Source organism: Puma concolor, chromosome C1 (genome assembly GCF_028749965.1).
Source record: "Puma concolor isolate L17-30 chromosome C1, mPumCon1.1.hap2, whole genome shotgun sequence".
NCBI classification, from domain to species: Eukaryota; Metazoa; Chordata; class Mammalia; order Carnivora; family Felidae; genus Puma; species Puma concolor.
This window is the reverse complement of record NC_141674.1, coordinates 54,965,022-54,984,480: the sequence shown is the minus strand read 5'-3', so window position 1 is coordinate 54,984,480 and position 19,459 is coordinate 54,965,022. Positions and strand designations below refer to the sequence as shown.

Here is a 19,459-nt window from a genome sequence, read left to right as displayed (position 1 = left end):
ACAAAAGTACTGAAAATGGGAAAGGCCTACGATGAAACCTTGGAATACAAACATCCATTCATGAAATGGGAAGCAGCGAAGGACATTAGGTAATAATGAATTTTCCATCCTTATGGATCTTACACAAGATCTTTGTAGAGGAAGGGAGAGAAACAACTCTAGGAACACTGAGAAATGCAGTCATTTTCCCCAAGCCATTGAATCAGAATCTGTGTGAGTCTATCTAATGTGTAGTGAGTGATGATATGGCTCACGGATGTATAACAAGAGAACGAGAAAAGGGAAGAAGCAAGAGTCAAATACCCATATGTGACAACTCAAAAACAGAACTGAGGAACCTCCACAAAATCAACCTGGAAATGGTTAAACTTAATTCTAACCTAACAGCATGAAATACAACATTCTTTAGGAAGAACAATGTTTCAACATGCACTTTGAGTCCTTGAATGTCAGGGTCTGGAAGTATCACCTCACAGTATCACCTAACTTCTGATTAAAGATGTTATAAGAAATTATTATGTAGATCATGCATATTCTAAGAAATCTTATATTAAACTTGATAAGAATTCACATGAAGAAGAGCTGCTATAAATTATTGAGGGCCTATTAGGACAAAATATTCATTGATAGAAGTATGTGTCAGCCACTCTTCTAAATCCATGATAATGAATCAAAGTGACAAATATTCCTGCCCTCCTGGAGCTTATTCCATTATTTAATATCTACACAATCCTAACAACAGCCATAGATGTCAGTACTCCTATTTTATAGTTGAAGAAATTGAGATTTTAAAAAATCAAAGAACTTACCTAAAGTCACAGAGCTAGTAACTCATGTGCCAGCATTCAAATCCAGCTCTGTGAAGCTCCAAAGCCCAATTTTTTAACCTACTTTGCTATATTATCTTCTATAAGCAACAGAAAATGGGTTCTAATGAGGATCAACACATCTACTGCAACCCAGATGTGTATTCTCCGTAAAGATATACTTTCTTTTTTTTTAAATATATGAAATTCATTGTCAAATTGGTTTCCATACAACACCCAGTGCTCATCCCAAAAGGTGCCCTCCTCAATACCTATCACCCACCCTCCCCTCCCTCCCACCCCCCATCAACCCTCAGTTTGTTCTCAGTTTTTAAGAGTCTCTTATGCTTTGGCTCTCTCCCACTCAAACCTCTTTTTTTTTTTCTTCCCCTCCCCCATGGGTTTCTGTTAAGTTTCTCAGGATCCACATAAGAGTGAAACCATATGGTATCTGTCTTTCTCTGTATGGCTTATTTCACTTAGCATCACACTCTCCAGTTCCATCCATGTTGCTACAAAGGGCCATATTTCATTCTTTCTCATTGCCACGTAGTACTCCATTGTGTATATAAACCACAATTTCTTTATCCATTCATCAGTTGATGGACATTTAGGCTCTTTACATAATTTGGCTATTGTTGAGAGTGCTGCTATAAACACTATTTTCAGTAACCACACTACAACTTACCAAGGAGGCAGCTACTTGGTACCAAATGCCTACCAATAGGCAGGATCTCATTCATCCAAAAAGTATTAATCAGATATGTGTCAAACCTTAGAACACTTCCTACGGATATAAATAAGAGAAAACTTTGCTTTCAAAGAGTCCAGAGGGGAAGAAGAATGTATAAATGGATCCTCATAACATAGCATGAAAAAGCAGAGAAAAAGATAAGCCCAGGATGTTCAGGAGAGTACAGAAAAACAGGTCAACGTAGACTGAGGGGAAGGAATGTTGACCTCTTCAGCTGAGTCTTGGGCAGCAGGAGTGAACTTGATGAAGAAAGGGGAGGTGGAGTGAGAAAATGGTAAAGTGCTTGGAGTAGAGAGGGAGAATGACGTGCAGGGATGTGAAAAACAGCATGGTTTTCGAGAAAATGCAAGCATTTCAGCATAAAGTGAAGTGAAAATTGGCTGTACTGTATTTTAGCAATGTATGTGTTTAGGGATGGTTGCACACAGGAACATACCTAGATTTCCAATAGTGAGTTATGAAATCTATTTTATGGATCTTGGCCAGTATTTACTTAAAACAACAACAGAATAGAGTAGAATAGAATAGAATAGAATAGAATAGAATAGAATAGAAAATATCAGGTATAACATATGTAGTAAGGTGTTGTTTTATAAAACACACACACATATTGTGGTGTATAATGTATGTCTTACTATGAGTCATGAACCAAAAAGCTTGAAAAGCACTGCTCTAGTCTGTACCTTCCAATGGGCAGACTGTCCCCTTTGGACTTTCTCAATAGGGCTCCCTTGGGGGACCTACTATCTATCTATTCCTGTCAGGAGACAAAGAGAGGTCGCTTGGAACAAACCTGTCCCAGTTTCTTAAAGATTTTTCCATATTCCAAAGTCCATGATCTAATTCTAAATCTCAAGTGGCTATACAGATAAACTCCAATGACCAGGGCTATTTCTGAAAAGCAATTAAGATTTCCATTTTGCAGAAGTGAGACAAAATATGCACACAAAATGAAGCTTCAAATGACTCCAGGAAAGTTTGGGACCAGTAAAAAGTTCTCTGACCCAGCTATGTTTTCCACCAAATGAATCATACAGGTACAGAGCCAATGCATGTGAGTCACAAAACACACCCTGTGTCATATCTCTGCCTTCTTTTCCTTGACACAGGGATTTTCCCTAAAAATTCTTTTTGAATTTTTTTTTCTAAGTCAGTCTATTTCTTGCCAATTTCTCTGCTCTTTGATTTTTTCCTTTATGGTGTTTAATCTTGGTTCTCTTCTCTCTTGTCTGATCATTCCAAATTCATAAAAAAGTTTATATACAAAGAAAATCCATATAAAACATGACTTTAAAATAAAAGAACTTAAGTTACTGTGCCTTTTAAATTTATTACTCATCTGATTGCAAAGCACAAGAGTCAAAGAGAAAGTTAACAGAAGTAGTTTAATAAATACCTCTTAACTAAATTATCTGGTTAATTTAGGCTATTAAGATGGTGGAGTTGATACAAACAAGTCAAAAATTCACGTGGGCCTAAGTTAATTAGATTATTGGTCAATATCAGGAGACTTAACCAGAAATTGTGTTTTGTGTGTCAGCATACATATTTGTCTATGAATCAACAATCAGAAGTCAATGTTGGATATGACTGATCAACTCTCAAGCCTAATGGTTTATCCTTTTTAAAAAATATATCTCTCTTCTCTCAGCTATAAAAACACTAATTTTTATTGGGAGGAGTGGTTGTAGAATCATAGACTTCTTGAACTTGAAAACAAGCTTAGAGATGATCTGGTCCAGAGTTTCTCAATCAATTTTGTAAGTTTGAGAACATAAAAATATCACATGCTTGGTCCTCATGCAGATTCAAATGGCCCCTTGGTTTTTATATCTCTACTGGCTAAAAGAATTTTTCAAGCTTTATTTTCTGTGGTTCCTGCAGATATTTTTCTTATATTTTTAAGTGAAAAATATAATGTTGAATATGCCTTATTAAACTATGTATAAGATTTGGGACTTACTGATATAGTCCAACTCTCCATTTTACAGACCAGGAGAATGAACCCCAAAGATGGTAAATAATTTTACTCCAGGCTCAGTCTTCCATAGACCTGGTGCAGTACATACAAAGCACAAAGCAAGGTCTGGTAAATATCCAATTCAACCATCTTTAAAATGACCATGCAGGAAAAGAGTGAGCAAGGAAGTGAATGACAAGAAATAATTCACTGAGTTATAATCTCATGGCTAACATTTCCTGGGGAGTGTGATTTTCCAGGAGACTTCAGATTTTGTCCTTAATTTCTGTCACATTCTAGTCACTCTGCCAACAGCCTCACAGCAAATAGCTGCTGCACGTGAGGGGACACTTGTCTAAGCAAGTGGTGTAAAAACAAATGCTGCTTTGTTTAGAGCAACTCAATGCTCTTCCCTCCCTCCCTGCTTAACCTCAAGGACCTCAAAAAAGGTCATTTTGTGAAGTTCTGGTGTGTATATGAGTAAACTTGAATCATCATATGTCACAATCAGAACCACTAAGCGAAATGCCATGAACCAGCTTACCATGTCATCCCCAAATAGGTTATTATGGCAGGCATGCTGGGTCACCAGGATACTCTGGCTGGGCTTGTTTTTCATCTTACCCCCAAGGGAGCTCTGGACCATTGCAAACATTTATAGCTAAAGCCATTGGAAAAATATCTTCAATTCATTAGAAAGGACAAAATGATAACTGAAGTATTTATTTCACTTTTTAAATTATGTAGAATTAAAGTATCTGTGAGAGTCTCAGGCACAGATCAGCTCTAAGAAAGCAGAATGAAGGGGGATGTAGAGTTGGTTAGCTGAGTAATTTAGACACTTAATAAGGAGAGAAAAGAGTATTTTATATAGGGGAGATATTTGAATTATAAATGTTCCCTGATTACAGTGATCAAAATGATGGGATACTTGTTAACTTTCCAGCTCATTCCATTTAGTAACCACAGCTACCATTTAATGAGCATCCAATACCTGGCAGGCATGCACTTGGTGCTTAATGTGCATTTTTCTGTCATTCTTGCAATAACCATACAAAGTCAGGTTTATTAACTTCATCTTTCAAACTGGTAAGGAGGGAGGCTATGATTCGTATCCACTGTTATCTGTCTCCAGATGATGATTTGGCTTTCAAAGCCTCTAGTGTCACTCTAAATCCCCATTTTGCCTTTTGGTAGCTATGTGACCTTGGGCTAGTTACTTAACCTCTTTCCATCTCATTTTCTTTACTCAAAATAGGGTTCATGATAGTCTCTGCCTAAGAATTTATTATATGTGAAATAGGCACATAAAGCACTTAGGTGGCACAGATTAAGCATTCAACCTGCTTCTGGCTTTTGTCATTATTGTACCGATAGCTTATTATCAGTAGATCCACAAATAACCTGGACAGTTGAGATGTCCAGATACTGAGACTAAACTTTTCTTACTGACCTCAATGATCTGAGAATTTGTGTGAATTTTTAATTGAGAAATCTCAATTCATAATTACATGGTGGGAAAAGACCAGGTCATTGCCAGGGCTTAGGTCCAAGAAGCTCAGTTTATGCTGTGTCACATGTGGTTCCACGTTTGACTTCAGGGTAAATTGCTTTAACATAGGTCAATGGGCTTCCAAAAACTAACAGCCCTAAACTCTTCTCTTTAACAGGCTGGTTGCTCTGAAGAGAGGGAAATATGAATAAAATCCATAAATTCTGCGGTTACTCCCAGTGGATTCGTCCTTCATTTTGAGAACGTGGGGGAATAGAAACCAGTCTCAATCTAGTTCAAAATTTGTGTTATAGAATGGTAGCAACATACGATAGCATACTGAGATGCACAACATGGATGCTCACTGATTTGTCACTATAATGTACTTGTAAAAAGAGCCTGGATTCCGTGAGTTAGAAATCTGGAATCAACTTTTGGTTTCTCTACTTGTTAGCTTCCTGATCTTAGAAAAATTATTGAATCTCCTTAAAGTTCAGTTTTCCTATCTGTAATATGTACCTTATAAGGCTATCTACCTCACTGTGTTGTTTTAAAGATTAAGGGAGATATTGCATAAGAAAGGCACTTAGCCCAGAGCCTGATCAAAGAATAAGTACTTAATAAATGTTAGCTATTGCTACTTGTCAATCTAAATAAATGTTAGCTACTGCTACTTGTCAACCTAAAGCTTTCTGTGTCAAGTAAAGATTTTGCACCCCCTCTCTATGCATGAGATCTTGGCAATGGGGAGAGCATTGGTGATCTCTCAGACAGAGGAGATGCCCTTGTCTTTGACAGAAACCTGGCAAGCTGTCAGGTATTAGCAAGACAAGAGAATTGAGCTTAGACCTCTTTTAGGTATAAAGCTCAAACTTGGCTAGTCAATTTCTATCATCATCCTTCTTTCATGGAGGCCATGATTTCTCCTTCTGAGCTGGGCCATGAAGGGTAGCAGGGTAGGAGGAGGGCTCCTTGTGGCCACATCTCCAAAGAAGCTTCAAAAACATTTACAAAATGCTAGGATGTTAGTAGGGGATGCTAGTATACTTTATTACTCCTGGCATTGGAAATTACTCCTGCTTCCAAACTAAGTATCAAGTCAGGCTACTAAAGCATGATCACGGAATGCTGTAGAAGACCCATTTGGATTTTGCATTAGATTTACTTTTCATTCATGGTTTCAAATCTCAAATAAACTCTCAATACTGCCTGGAAGTTGCACTGAGAACTTTCTGTGACACTATGTTCTATATTCTCTCTTTTCAAATATCCCATTTGCCTCCCCCTCCACAATTTAAACTATCAGATGAGAAAGAACTCTCAGTTCTTTTAAATGTTGATTTTGAGAGAGAGAGAGAGACAGAGAGAGAAAGAGAGAGCAGGGGTGGGGGTGGGGAGGACAAGTGAGGAAGGGGCAGAGAGAAAGGGAGAGAAAGAATCCCAAGCAGGCTCCACAGGCTCAGCACAGAGCCCAATGCAGGGGACGATTTCATGACCATGAGATCATGACCTGAGCCGAAATCAAGAGTCAGATTCATGGGGCATCTGGGTGACTTAGTTGGTTGAGCATCTGATTCTTGATTTTGGCTCAGGTCATGATCTCACAGTTCATGAGTTTGAGCCCCACATCAGGTTCTGTGCTGGTGGATTCTCTCTCTCTTCTCTCTCTCTCTCTCTCTCTCTCTCTCTCTCTCTGTGCCCCTCCCCTGCTCTCCCTCTCTCTATCAAAACAAATTAATTAATTAAAAAATTTTAAAAACTCAGATGCTTAACCTACTGAGCCACCCAGGTGCCCCAGAACTTTCTCAGTTTTGACTGTGTGTACAAACTGATCTCATGAGATTATTATGAGGATGAAATGAGTGAATAAATGAAAATTACTTAGAGCATTATCTCGTACATAGTAAACTCTCAGTAAATATTAGCTGTCTTGATAATTATTATTACCTGTGCCTAAAGTCATCCTCTTGTACCTGAAAAGGTGTCTCTGCTCCTGCCAGAGGCCAAGTCCTCAAACTGATTTCTGAATCCCACTGTCCTTTACTTCCTCTCGGATTATTTCTTTGATTATTTCCCCTCTCCCTCCATCAGTAACTTCTCCTTCTCTCTGGATTTTTTTTTCATCAACATAAAAATATGCTTTACTATCCTTCAGTGTTCATCCCACTCTGAATCTGGCTGTTATCCTTAAAAGTCCTATAAATCTGTTCTCAAGATCATGAGTGAATTCTGCTCTCAACTTTTTTTACCCTCAACTTACTTCCACACAGCTGATGGCCATCCTTCTCAAAACAGTGCCCTCTCCAAGGTTTTGTAAGACCACACTCCAGGGTTTCCTCTTACCTCTCTGATCATTCCATCTCAGTCTTTTTCCCAATTCCATCCTTCTCTACTCAGTATTTAAATGCTGTCTCTTTCCATGGACATGGTCCTGGACTTTCATTCTCCCTCTGCTTGCTCACTCATACCCATAGATTTATTCACAAAGCATATGCTCAAACTCCAAGTTTAGATCCCTAGCCTAACCTGTTTTATGTTCTATATCGTATCTTCTCTAGGATTCAGTGCTTAAAACAATGCTAAACATTAATAGCTCAAACAAAATGCTTGATTTCTTTCCCATCCCACCTTCCAAAATTTCCTCTTTTAATCTTATCCATTTTAATCAGTGGCACCAAGATGCATGCAGTGGCTCAAGTCAGAAGCCTGGGTTTCATTCTTGACTCTTTTCTTTCTCTGAATGTTTCTACCTTCACCCCCCCCCCCCATCTAACCCATTAGCAAGTCCTGTCTATTCCATATCTGAAATATATATCCAATGCCCACTTCTCTCCATCCCTGCTTCTCTACCATCTAAACAAAGCAAGCATCACCTCTTACTTGGTCTGCTTCAATGTTCTCCCTGATTCCACTTTCCAATCCAATTTATCATCCACATTGATGTCTAAGTGAGCCTTAAAATGTTTCATAACATTTTCCCCTCCATTTTCCCATTTTTCAGAGGCTTCCTAATTTGCTTTAATATAGTCCTAACTCTTCACTAGAGCCTACAAGGCCCTGCAGGATCTGGTCCCTGCCCCTTACTAACCCCATTTTGTACTGTTCTCCCCTAGCTCACTTCACTCTATAGCCACACCGCCTTCCTCAACTACATCAAATTCAATACATTCTCCCTTCTTTAAACATTCTGCTTCTCTGTCTGGAATAGCCCCCCTTTTCCTTCTCAGCTTTCTGGCTTCAGGTGAAATGTCACCTCCCTAGAGGGACATTCTCTCATTTTCCCATGTCAACAGCTGCCTTTCTCTCCCATTATGCCTTTCCCTTTGTGCCCTCTAAATATCCTTCGAAGCACTTATCAACATTTGATTATTTTGCTTTTGGTTTTTTTCTCCCTCCTGGTCCAAAAGAGAAGAAAGGTCCATTTTTAGTTTATTCACCACTACCTAACAAAATGCCTATGTAAAACTTCTCAATAAATGGGTGAATAAATAAGAGGTCATTCAAGTATTAATTGAAGCAGTTGAAACCATAGAACTGAAACAGAACTTTGGCCACCTCCGTTAAAGAGCTGGACCATGACAAATTATTCCCTCAGAGAGTGGTGCCAAGTCCTGTTGATAATGGAGCATCTCGTGACTATAACTGGATCTTTCCTTCCCCCAGCTTATGCAAATGATATGCTTCCTCTGTGAACTCCTTACCCCTATTTAATCCCTAACCAAGACCCAACTTTAACTTTCTATCCTTGATGAAACCTCTCCCTATATATCTAGCCCATAGGTCTTCATGATCTTCAGAAGAACCTATAGTTCTCATTAATATTTATATTCCATGTTGTGCATTTTTTATGAGCCAAGCACTGGCTTAGGAAATGAGGATCAAACATAAAGTTCTTTGAACTGACACGGATTCAGCATCTTTTATAGGGTTATGTTAGGCATTTTATAAGATTAGTTAGCACTCATTATAATTATATAATTATTCTTGGCACTCACTAGTTCTCACTACAAACCCATTTTCTATTTATCCTCTATGTATTTTTATTTAACAAATATTTTTAGAGCACACACTGTGTACCAGGCCTCAGTTTAGGGACTATACAAATAAAAATTCATTTAATCCTCATAACAAACCAAACCTAAAGGATAGGTAGTATTATTATCCTTATATGATACTTTGGGAAACTGAGGCAATGACAAGTTATTTGCCTGAAACCACAGAACAAATAAATAGCAGGCCAGAGTTTGGGCCCTGGCAGGAAGCTCCAGGGTCTGCACTCTCCATCATCATTTGAGGCCACCTCTCAACTCCTATCAGTAGGTATGATTACTCCTTTTTCCAGGGAGAACTCTGGACTCTCAGGTTAACTTTGCTAGGGTTACATGGGTAATTCATGTATTCAACATGGAATACTTACAGAGATCCTACTAAGCGTTAGGCACTATGCAAAGTCCTGCAATACACCATGTTTAAATAGACTTGTTCCTCAGGGAGTTTACAATTCAGTTGATACGCAGCCAATGCGGGATCTAGATTTAAGGGTTTCTGCCTCCAAGACCTGTGACCTTTCCATGATCCTATTCTCCTAGTGTTTGATCAAATTGTTTGGGTTCTGAGAGGAACTCTCAAAGAACACGTGTTGGACTTGGGGCAGCTCTGAAAGGCTTACGTGAGGAGGAAACCACCACTCATCACTTACTGCTATTTAAATGGTGAAATGTTTCATGTTTAAATATCATCCCCATCCTCACTCACTGCAATCTCCTTGATGATCGGGACTCTGACTTAACATTGCTCACAGTGTTTGGGACAGTGCTACACACGTAGTACTCAATCAAGGGATCTTGAATGAGTTGTGACTGGTTGAGTTCTTACAACAATGAACAAAGCTGGCAGTCTTACTTTTGCTATGTGTAAGATTTCTTCAAGTTTATTCAAACTTGAACACTTAATTACCATGGCAGACATACACTCGCTTTTCCTGGCTCTCTGGGGACTGTGACTCAAAGAGTGAATGCCATAAAACCAGGAGGTCTTCTGAATATCCTCCTTCCCACATGCCCTAAGTCCTATGTGCTTCCAGATTCAATATTGTCCTCCCCAGGGAACCTCACAGCCCCATCCGCTGCCACCAGGCCCTCTGGAACGGGGAGTCCTGCCTTTGTGACCACAAATTGTCTCATGTTTATGTTGCCAAAATAGGCGAACTGAATTCCCACATTTCTTTCACTACTGCAATGGGAAGTACCAGGGCCCCGGTCCTAGGAAATGATGAAAAACCAACCCAGATGTATACAGAGCAAACACTGTTGTTTGCCACGCTGTCTTGTTTGTTTTGGAGGAAAGTGGATTTATTAATAATAAAATTTCGCCATGTAGCAGGCACATCTGGGTTACAACGTATCAGTCATTGAAAGTAACTCAGGAAAAACCCCATTAAGTCACCTAGTCCTGCCTCTGCCAAGGCTGTAGGCTATGTTTCTGTCTGTTGAGTCTTCCCAGCTTTTCAAAATAAAGGATGAGAGATGTGAAGAGCGATGTCTCACCTGTGATTCTGAATTCCCATTAACAATGGTGCTCATGATGGCAAAGTGGAAAATAAAACATACAAAAAAATCTCAACTCCTCAAAGTTTCAATTCATAAACCTGAATAGGCTGTTGCCCCAAATTTACACAGTAAGAAAATGGACTAGTCAACTTTGATTCGCAGGAGCACGTGGCATCTTCTGTGGAGACTCATGGGCAGAGGGGGAAAAAATAAAACCCTACACTTATTTATTTAACACTTATTTATTTAACCTTCTGGCTGGGCTGGGTTGTTGGATTTGGTTTTACATCCTGAATTACAAAATTTATGATGGGAACGTGTGTCAGCTGTTTACTGAAGGAAAGAAAGACTTTTGTTCTTTGTCTTCTCTCATAATAGAGCCAAGCATCCCACTTGGTTGTTTAGAAAAGCTAAGATATGTGAAAAGTAAGAGGACATCCCTAGTTGGGCTTCCTTTTCTACATCATCTGGTCTTTCCTCCTGAGAGTACCCTGCCTGGACAAGATGCTGGAGCCTCCTGCCTGGACCACTGGAATAGCCTTTACTCTGTCTCTCAGACCATCAGACCAACAGTTGCCAAAATCAGAATCAGTTAAGATTTTCTGAGAGCCAATCACATGCATGCTCTGTTAATGATGTGATCAAATATGTATCCCTTGCTTAATTTATTTGTCACAACCACTTTGTAACATAAGGAAGGGGATGGTATGGACCGTAGCCAATGGCATGGGCTCAAAAGCAGGCAGAAAGGGTTTCCAATCCTAGCTCTACTACATCCCCCTACCCACCTTTATTGAGATATAATTGACACACAACATTATGCAAGTTTAAGGTATACAATGTGACGAGTGATACACGTGTATATTGTGAAAGGCTTACCACAGTAAGGTTAGTTAATACATCCATTGCTCTACTACTCTTCCCTGGAGGCTTTGGGAATGTTTTATCTTTGTCTGCAATGTGCTAATAAGAACAGAACCTCCTTTATAGTGTTCTTTCTGTTTTTCAAATAACTTTAGTGAGGCTTATTTTGCATAAATATACTTCACCTTTTCAAGTGTAAAATTCAATGATTTTTTGCAGATTTACTAACTCAGGCAACCGTCACCATAAATCAGCTTAAAAACATTTTCATCACTCCAGTATGATCCTTCATGTACCTTTACTATTAAGCCTGTCTCCAGCCTCTACCCCACTTTTTGTCTTTATATCTCTGCTTTTCCTGGATATTTCATGTAAATAAAATACAACTGATGGTATCATACTCTACATGGTATCTCATGTCTGGCTCCTCTCACTGAGAAGAATAGTTTGACATTCATCCGTATCATACGTAGCATGTCTTCTTAGTTTGTTCCTTTTCACTGCTGAATAATATTGCATTGCATGGATATAGCATCTTTTGTCTATCCATTCACCAGGCGATGGACAGCTAGGTTGTTTCCACTTCTTGGCCATTATATGTTGCCAAGAAGACTTCAGTTCAAGACTTGGTGCCAATATACGTCTTCAGTTTTCTTGTGTTGACACCTAAGAGTGGAGGTGGTGGTAGGCCATATGGTAAACTTATGTTTAATGTCTTAAGAACTCACAGAATTGTCTGAAGCTTAAACGTTACACAGAAATGGCCTTGCCCAATGCCCTTGGGAAGGAAGATCAATGAAAATTGCTGTTGTGGTTGTTGCTGCTACTCTCCTGGGGAAGCTTCTATGTGCTTACTGTGTGGATGAAGAGGCTAAAATAAAGCTCAGAAAGGGTTACCAACTCACTCAAGACCACACAGCGAATTGATGGGCAAACTGGAGTTCTCTTTCATGTTTTCTGACTGCGAGCCTGGAACTGTCTCCTGCCACCATAGCTGATACTATACCAAGTGTATCTTGAGGAGCACAGCTCTACTGATGCACTCCCCTGTGGAACAAATACCGGTGAGTCCTCACTGCACATGAAATAAAATCTTGATTTGTGTATTAGGTATACACAGCCTCCTATTATTTTCCCACTGATCTTTCCTGCCTAATTTCCCACTACACACCCACTCTATCCTCCCTTCACGAATCCCCCAGGATGACATTCAATCCAAAAACTCAGCCCACACGTGTTGGGCCCCTCTACCTTTGTTGGAGCATGATGCAAGTTCCTGAATAGTATTTCTCACTTTTGCCTTATGAACTCTTACCTATCCTTCATGACAGAGCTCAAGCCATCCCTCCTATACCTTCCTACTTCCTCATCCTACTGACTCTGGTTAAAATTAACCTGTATTTTCCTAGTACACTTAGTTATAATAGGTACTCAACGAACACACTGACTTAAGCTGAAATGACTGAAAAAGAGAGGAAACCCCCCCCAAAACCTCAGCTGTGTAATGAATGACCTAGCTATGAGAAGTACTGATTTTTTAAGAATTCAACAAAAGCTCATTTGTAAAATTCCCATGTATAGCAACACAGTGTTATTTGTTACCTAGGGTGGAATCCTGTTCCTCACCACCTGCCCTCCTCTGTGTATCTAGAGCACTTTATCTGTGCTTTAGCACGAACTTCTTATCACACTGTATTGTATATTCACTTATATCTGTCTACCCCAAGACTGTGAGCTCCTCCAGAGAGGAAACTGTGTCTCATCCATTTCTGTATACCCATTGCCCAGCACAGTGCCTGATTCATGCAATGGTGAGTACGCACTCGGTGCTGAATGAATGAATGAGAGGGTTAGTGAATGAGAGAATAAGCTGCCATCTCTGACACAGATAACCCATTAAAAGTAGGTAATACTCTTTTGTCTGACATCTAAAAGAGGCTTCTTCTTTAAAAAAGATTCTAATCGTCCCATTGGCCTACTATTAATTCCACTTCCTCCAGATGGCTCACCTGAATAAGTCAATTAAGTATATATGTAGAACATTTTCTTCCCAGTTCCTTCCTTTAACTCTTTCTAAGCAAAGGCCACCCACAAAAAAAGAGGAATGAAGAGAAATATTTTGCAAATTATCTAAGCTCTAAAACCTGGTGACTTTTCCTAAGTAAGTTGTCCTACTCTAACAAGGATCCAAAAGAGGGCTTTGCACATAGTACAGGTACTGTAACTAGTTGAATAATTGGATCCAATAAACATTTATCACATGTCAGTAAACAAGACCCTGTTGGAACCTTCTAAGACTCCTGGCATAAAGGAGCTAATAAACCTATACAGTTGTAACAATAACAACAACTATGTATTTAGTCGTTCCTCTATGACTGGCACTATTTCAAGTGTTCCATATGAAACAACTCATTTAATTTTCATAATAACTCTAAGAGCAAGGTATTCAAGATGAGACAATGAGGATGAAGAACCTGAGGTTTAGAGAAGGGTTAAAAAATAATTAGCCTAATAAGTAGTAGAGCTGGGACCCAGGCAGTCTGGCCCCAGAAAGTCGCCATGAGAATGCTTCTAAGCTGAGATGAGGGGACATAAAGCTATGTCCCCTTTATTTCTGTTTCCCCAGCACTCATAACCACTCAATGACTATGTGCTACTGCACTGTGCCAACCACAATGCTGACAGGGATTAGGACAAACATAAAGGTACGCAGTGTTATGCAAGAATAATATGGCCTAATGTCAGGGCAGGGAGAGGTGGAAGAGGCACAGGTTTGGGTGCCAGACCAGAGAACTGGACTTGAACTCCAGATTCCCCAGTAACTAGCTTAGGGGCTATTTCTTCTCTGACAAAAAATTATCCACCCCAACACCCACACACTACTATTTCTGGGCCAAGGGCCATTTTACAAATTTGAAGGGTCTGTAAGATTGGACTCTAGACTCAAAGATTCAAAGTAATTCAAAATAAAGATGACTAAGTCTGAGGTTAAAAGATTTACCCCAGGCCACACATCTGGTTGGTACTGGTACTAAAATTTAGTTTCCTGAGTTCCAGCCCAGTGCTCTTTCGTTTAAGTCACAGAGTTTCATTTGAGGTAAGGAAGTTGAACAAAACACCATCAGAAGCAAATTATTCAAAACGGGACTTTCCAGAGCCAGTCTGGAATTGGACAGCTGCCTCCTTGTGTTCAAGAGAGGCACACCCCAGTTTCACCACAGATCTGAAATCTAACTCTCTCTCCTTGTGACGTCAGAGACTAGGGTATCTTTTAAGCAGTGAGTAATGCTCTGGAGATAAGTCTCCCACTGCTCTATGTCCTAAAAATTCTCCCTTGCCTTCTTTCGCTGACCGGATGTCCTACTCAATACCCAAAAGAAATACCTTTCGGTGAAGAGGGCTTATTCCCAGAAGACAAAAATACACTATATCACCTCCCTGTTGGCTCAGTTATTTCCCTAAAGGGAAATAAGGGCTTGAAGCCCCTTTTCTTCTAAATTCTCTATAGTTCTAGGATCTGGAGAAAAAGTAGATTAAATGTAGCACAGGAAAAGGAAGGCGTCATCCAGAGAACACAGAGTATGATTGGAGAAGCAGGTGTAAACATCATCTCCAGGGGGTATGTACCTTGAAGACAGGTACCTGTGTGGGCCTCCCCTATAGCACTAGGACTCACTTGATCCCACAGAGGACTAGTGCCAAGTCTCTTTGGAGCCAAACAAGCCAGGGTTCAAATTCTAGCTCTTTCACTTACCACCTGGTGTCTTTATATTAGTAGCTACCCTCATTGGAGATGGTTTCATTGGTTTAAAAAGTGAGATAATAATGGCTTCATTAAGGGTTGCTGATGAAGAAAAGATCTCATACTTAGCAGGGGTTTACTATTACATTAACACTTCTCCCCCATGCTTTGGAGATAAAACAAGTGTTTTAGAGTGAATTCTTTGGAAACAAAGAAAAGACTTTGGGGACAGTATAGTGTTGCAACTGATTTGTCAAAGCACTGTTCTATTGTATACACTCATAAAGCAGGGGAAAGCTCAGAATTGGCTGAGTCTGCCCTTCTTCTGAATAAGAGACTCCCATGTTAAACTTTCTACACCTATCTAGATGTGCTCTTCCAGAAGGGCATGCAGAATAAACCAATTCCTAGGGAAAAACATTCCATTTTCTGCCAATTTTCTATTGGGCTAAATGGTTCGCTGAGGCAAAAACTGTCTCTGCTATAAATTCTACCCACTGTAACCTACCTTCACCCTTTGCCCTAGCAACACAGAATGGTGAAAAGGGAATGTTTCTCCAACAGTGTTCCCTCTAAAAATTGGAGTGACTCCCCTCCACAGAAACTTGAGGAGTAGGAGGTAATAAGCAATCACACCAACAAAATTAGAAAATGAAATAGGAGAGCACATTCCATCGCTGCAGAGAAAAGAGGAGGGAGAGATAAGTGTTTCTACAACTTGAGTAAACCAGTGACTCAAGACCAGGAGAAAGGCAAGATTTGCGGGAAAAGAACCAGCTGAGGTGCCAGTTCCTTAAATGCCAGAAAGTATCCACAGTCAGTTCAGGTTAGTTATTTGCTGAGAGCAATTCTTATCAAAAGGTAAATGGGAGTGAAGAGGAAACTGCACCCTGAAGGCAGGATCACAGGTCTGAGATGTTCCAGACCAGAGGTGGTTACAGGAGCTACGTGGCTTACGGTTGAAGTACCCGGGGATCCCACCAAGATGCAGAAATTCAGAGGTGAGAGCAGAAGCTTGGAACTGCGGCAAACACAGGGCTATGTGGTCTGCACAGGGGCTGGAAGCCTCATGCCTGAAGGTGTGCCTTCTCAGTGACAGGGGCACAAGATGCAGAGACAGCAAGGGCAGAAGGAGGTTTTGGAATTCATGTTTGAGAGAGCAGGAGTCTCAAGGGTGACCTGGAGACTAGGGCTGACATTCCAATTTCTTAATTGTGGAAGAGGCTATGAATGTTTCAGGCCCCCTTCTGTGGAAACAAGTACTCTACACAAAGAGGACTCCCACTTCACTCTGAGATATTTCCGGCCAAATTAACCTCTTTTTGAGATATTTCTCCCAATTGGGTTTACCATAACAGGTTGTGGTCTCCAGACATGGGGCACAGAATGACTGGCATTCTTGTGGAGCTGAAGTCCAAGATTTTCTTTTCTCTCACAGCTGCTCAGTAGAGCGAATGGCGAGACATTATGTGGAGCCTCTGCGGTGGCACCAACATTTAGTAGGTGTGTCGTCACTGCTGGGGGCTGTCGGGGTGTTCAAAATACAAACACTGTGCACTTGTGGTCTTTCAAACTGTCACATGGTTTTCGAAACAATTCTGTGAACTGGGAGGAATGGTTACCTTACTGTGTTTTGAAGTGAAGTATCAACTAGTCAGAAGGAATATAAAGATTTTTAGTTTCCTGAATCTTATTTTTTTTTTATTTGCATAGAGTTGGGCATGATTCTGGTCTGATACCCAGAATAGGCTTCTTTATTTGCTGGTTGCTCCTTTTTGAGGATTTATGTGTCAACTTGGCTAGCCAATAGTACCTGGCATTAACACAATACTGATCTAGGTGTTGTGAAGATATTTGGTAGATGTGGGTCTGATATACAATCAATGGATTTTAAGTAAAAGTGGTTACCTTTGGGGCGCCTGGGTGGCTTGGTCAGTTAAGCGTCCGACTTCAGCTCAGGTCATGATCTCACGGTCCGTGAGTTTGAGCCCCGCGTCGGGCTCTGTGCTGACCGCTCAGAGCCTGGAGCCTGTTTCAGATTCTGTGTCTCCCTCTCTCTCTCCCCCTCCCCTGTTCATGCTCTGTCTCTCTCTGTCTCAAAAATAAATAAACATTAAAAAAAAATTAAAAAAAAAAAGAGAAAAAAAAAGTGGTTACCTTTGATAATGTTGGTGGGACTCACCCAATCAGTTGAAGTTCTAAGATCAAAACAGGTTTCTCAGAAAAGAACAGATTCTGCCTCAAGACTGCAGAATTAACTCCTGCTTGGGTTTCCATTCTGCTCTATGGAATTCAAATTAGCCAGCCCCCACAATCACAAGAGCCAAACCCTTGGGTGTGTGTGTGTGTGTGTGTGTGTTTGTGTGTGTGTGTATTCTCATACCGGTTCTGTTTCTTTGGAGAATCGTGAGTGATATGGTCAATATCCTTAGGTAGCTTTTTCTCTATAATCTTATTTCCATATGGTGCAAACTCAGGATCAGATTCTGAGTTTTAGTCAAGTTAGTACTTCCCTTCCCCTCCTACTTGGTAGCAGGCCACAACACAAATGTTTTCACTTAAGGAACACAAAAAAGCCTAAACAAATGGATGAACATATGCCGATGGCATAAAGAACTATGACGCCTTTAAAAATCAATGCAGGACATGCATATTCCAATACAATACATAGAGAGTGGGCAATTACTACAAAAAGGCAAGACTAATTGTAGGAGGCTTTCCATAAGTAAGTTTTTGAGTCAGATTAAGAGGCCTACAGAGAAGGTGGTTTGGAAGTGTGAGGGGCATGGAGCAAACAGCAAATCAGAGGGAAGCCTAGAAATGATCCGCAGGTAAAGAGAGATAGACTGCTTAAATTTGCAATAACAGATGAAGAAATAATGGAAAACACTACATAATGGATAATGGCACACTACAGATCTGAAGGATCACTGTTTGTCAGGACAGGTACTCTCCTTGGAGATGTAGAGCGGTTTTCGCCACTGAATGTCCAAGACTTCCCAGCTGTACAAACCCACAAGAAGTCTCTCCAAAGGCTATGCATCACACTGAAGGTGTAGGTTTGCTTCAAGGAACTGAGCTTCTGTTAACAGTGCAGGGACGAAAAGGAAGTCACAGGGTTGTGCTCTTGGTCGGAGGGACTGTCCTCCAAAGCCCACAAATGGAGAACTCTGGAGATTTCACCTTTGCTTTCCAGAGAGATAGTCATGTAGCCTAAGAGAATGCAACCCAATTTTCTTTGTGTGCAGATGGCAATCCAGATAGGCAGCAGAGATCTTGAAACATAGTTTTGTCCCATGGATGTTGAGTCAAGTTCCCCAAAGCTGGACAACCGGGCAGCTGCAGTCATTCAGTTTCTCTAACCCCATAAGCAAATTCCTCCTTATCAGATCTACCCCTGACTCAAGGAAGTCCATTTTTCCATGATTAGGTCAGCAATATTTCTCTTCTTCTTCTTTTTTTTTTATCCACACATTGCTAATATATATTTTTATTCAGTATTTATTTTGTTTAACAAAGTTATTGAAATGAACATCAACCTGTACATTTCATATACCATAGAGGTGTTTCTTTGGGAAATTGCTATAGATATAGCAGTATGATTACTACATTACTGGAGGTTGAATATTATTTTTTTTCTTTTTTTAAGTTTAATTTAATTTAATTTTTTATTTTTTTTAAATTTACATCCAAATTAGTTAGCATATAGTGCAACAATGATTTCAGGAGTAGATTCCTTAATGCCCCTTACCCATTTAGCCCATCCCCCCTCCCACAACCCCTCCCATAACCCTCAGTTTGTTCTCCATATTTATGAGTCTCTTCTGTTTTGTCCCCCTCCCTGTCCCCATATTATTTTTGTTTCCCTTCCCTTATGTTCATCTGTTTTGTCTCTTAAACTATTCATATAAGTGAAGTCATATGATTTGTGTCTTTCTCTGACTAATTTCACTTAGCATAATACCCTCCAGTTCCATCCACATAGTTGCAAATGGCAAGATTTCATTCTTTTGGATTGCCGAGTAATACTCCATTGTGTGTGTGTGTGTGTGTGTGTGTGTGTGTGTGTGTGTGTGTATATATATATATATATATATGTATATATATATATATCACATCTTCTTTATCCATTCATCCATTGGTGGACATTTGGGCTCTTTCCATACTTTGGCTATTGTTGATAGTGCTGCTATAAGCATGGGGGTGCATGTGTCCCTTCAAAACAGCACACCTGTATCCCTTGGATAAATGCCTAGCAGTGCAATTTCTGGGTCGTAGGGTAGTTCTATTTC

General features: G+C 40.1%; 1 protein-coding gene and 1 long non-coding RNA gene across 8 annotated transcripts in view; one reads left to right on the top strand and one right to left on the bottom strand.

Moving 5' to 3' along the window:
- PDE4B (phosphodiesterase 4B) overlaps nucleotides 1–19,459 on the bottom strand; it is a 535,038-nt gene that overhangs the window by 76,265 nt on the left and 439,314 nt on the right. The window lies entirely within an intron of this gene.
- Nucleotides 15,833–19,459, top strand: part of LOC147578082 (uncharacterized) — a 43,562-nt gene continuing 39,935 nt past the window's right edge. For 3 of the 5 annotated variants that reach the window (XR_015254764.1, XR_015254767.1, XR_015254768.1), the window contains exon 1: nucleotides 15,833–16,168. This is a non-coding gene — a long non-coding RNA (uncharacterized LOC147578082). The remainder of the gene's footprint in view (nucleotides 16,169–19,459) is intronic. The other 2 variants (XR_015254766.1, XR_015254765.1) reach the window with 2 other exon arrangements.